At 45.2% G+C, this 2,601-nt stretch overlaps 1 long non-coding RNA gene across 1 annotated transcript in view; it reads right to left on the reverse strand.

Annotated features, from left to right (window-relative positions):
• Window positions 1-1,238: 1,238 nt before the first annotated feature.
• The window catches only part of LOC106632573, a 5,403-nt gene continuing 4,040 nt past the window's right edge, over window positions 1,239-2,601 (reverse strand). The window contains exons 2-3 of the long non-coding RNA XR_001335908.2: window positions 1,497-1,633; window positions 1,239-1,412 (exon numbers count right to left, since the gene is read on the reverse strand). This is a non-coding gene — a long non-coding RNA (uncharacterized LOC106632573). The remainder of the gene's footprint in view (window positions 1,413-1,496; window positions 1,634-2,601) is intronic.

Here is a 2,601-nt window from a genome sequence, read left to right on the forward strand (position 1 = left end):
TCTTTATCCTCTCCAGGATACTTGAGGGTGCATGGGAGTTTGCCCAACCAGTCTACATGTGTTTTGTGGACTTGGAGAAGGCATTCGACCGTGTCCCTCGGGGTGTCCTGTGGGAGGTGTTGCGGGAGTATGGGGTGTCTGGCCCATTGCTACGGGCCATTCGATCCCTATACAACCGTTGCAAGAGCTTGGTTCGCATTGCCGGCAATAAGTCGGACTCGTTCCCGGTGGGTGATGGGCTCCGCCAGGGCTGCCCTTTGTCTCCGGTTCTGTTCATAATTTTTATGGACAGGATTTCTAGGCGCAGCCAAGTGGCGGAGGGCTTTCGCTTTGGTGGCCTCAGAATCTCATCTCTGATTTTTGCAGATGATGTGGTTCTGTTGGCTTCATCGGGTGAGGGCCTCCAGCTCGCACTGGAACGGTTCGCAGCCGAGTGTGAAGCAGCGGGAATGAGGATCAGCACCTCCAAATCTGAGGCCATGGTTCTCAGCCGGAAAAGGGTGGAGTGCCCACTCCGGGTCGGGGATGAGTTCCTGCCCCAAGTGGAGGAGTTCAAGTATCTCGGGGTCTTGTTCGCGAGTGATGGGAGAAGGGAGCCGGAGATCGACAGACGGATTGGGGCTGCAGCTGCAGTAATGCAGACGCTGCACCGGTCCATCGTGGTGAAGAGGGAGCTGAGTGTAAAAGCGAAGCTCTCAATTTACCGGTCGATCTACGTCCCTACCCTCACCTATGGCCACGAGCTGTGGGTAGTGACCGAAAGAACGAGATCGCGGATACAAGCGGCAGAAATGAGCTTCCTCCGAAGGGTGGCTGGCCTCTCCCTTAGAGATAGGGTGAGAAGTTCGGCCATCCGGGAGGGGCTCAGAGTAGAGCAGCTGCTGCTCCACATCGAAAGGAGCCAGCTGAGGTGGTTCGGGCATCTGACAAGGATGCCCCCTGGGCGCCTCCTGGGTGAGGTGTTCCAGGCATGTCCCACCGGGAGGAGGCCCCGGGGCAGACCCAGGACACGCTGGAGAGATTATATCTCTCGGCTGGCCTGGGAACGCCTTGGTATTCCCCCGGATAAGCTGGAGGAGGTGGCTGGGGAGAGGGAGGTCTGGGCCTCTTTGCTTAGGCTGCTGCCCCGGATAAAGCGGATGAAGATGGATGGATGGATGGATGGATGGATGATGGATGGATGGATGGATGGATGGATGGATGGATGGATGGGTTTAACGACTTCTGAATGGTATAAAAAAAATTAAAGGGATGTGTATATTAATTTTATCACCTGGCGAATATAATGTGTGCCGTATGTGTCTATGAAGTGTCTGTACTGGGCTTTGGTTGCATTGCTGTAGGTAGCTGGGAGTCTGGCCACATCTTTACTGAACTCAGCACTGAGAGGAGGGCTGTTGGACACACGGTAACTAAACACACAAAAAAAATACAGATTAATAGACATCAAACTTAAATTTAAAAAATTAGATGTTGTAGTAGTCTTTAAACTCTACCTATAATGTTTACAGGTGATTATATGTGTGCTGAAGGTGTAGCGGTCCTCCCTCTTCTTGGTTACAGCAAAGTTGTATGCTGTAGATCTTGTTCCTCCAAACTCCAGGTTGCCAAGCTTCTCAATATCCAGTCCAACCTAAGAGAAATGAAGGCATGAGCTACGTGATTTCCCAGCATAATAGATATTTCCTTGAAACTAGCAGCCAAAACATTAAAATGGCTGTCAGCTGTACTTTTATATTGAATGCTAAAGCACATTTTAGCATGATAATGTAAGGTGTGGTCATGGTAAATATATTATACTTGCTAAATATTAACTGATTTCTGTTGCCTTTGTAAACAACTGTTTTTAATTGGAACTAGCATACTATACTATACTTTTTCTAATTTGCAATATTAACTAACCCTAACCCTAACCCCCCAACATATTAATGGTGATATCATTAATTCAATATTTCACTGATATACAATAACGATCAACCGCATTTAATTTTTTAAAACTCACTAGTTTGTGTGAAAATTACCCACAGACTTTGCTGTGAGTAGATTTATTGAGGACTGAAATATCTTGACAGTTTTTGGATATATTGTTATAAAATATGGTCTGAACCCCAGAACATTCATTTGGCGCAGCTAATATTATGTGATTTGTGAGACATGTCAGAAATAATTCCGTATTTATATTTTGATTGAAGTGTGATTGTTAGTGAGTGAATTATAGGACCACATTGAATTAAGATGACAACTCACCTGTTGTTCAACTTTTATTTGCAATAGGCCTTAAAAGTACCTTTAATTGAAAGCAGCTAAAAAGCTTGTTACCATAGAGAGTATAAAAGATGCATGTAGCTATTGTGATGTCATATGTTGGTTTATGAAGTCTCATTTTGAAGTGTGCTGATTGTAAACCAGACACTCAGTGACTGACTTGTAATTAACAAGTTGTTGAGCAATGGGTGTGTAGTCCTTTATTGTCATTGTAGAATGTACAATGAAATTGTGTGTGCTCCACACCAACTGTGCACAAATAAAATATAAATACAGTTTTTCTCAAATGTTAAAACACAAAAGCCAATCCTGTAACCCAAATGACCAGTAGTCTAA

The sequence above is a fragment of the Haplochromis burtoni genome, unplaced genomic scaffold, assembly GCF_018398535.1.
Source record: "Haplochromis burtoni strain Fernald_Lab_line unplaced genomic scaffold, NCSU_Asbu1 Contig_936, whole genome shotgun sequence".
NCBI classification, from domain to species: Eukaryota; Metazoa; Chordata; class Actinopteri; order Cichliformes; family Cichlidae; genus Haplochromis; species Haplochromis burtoni.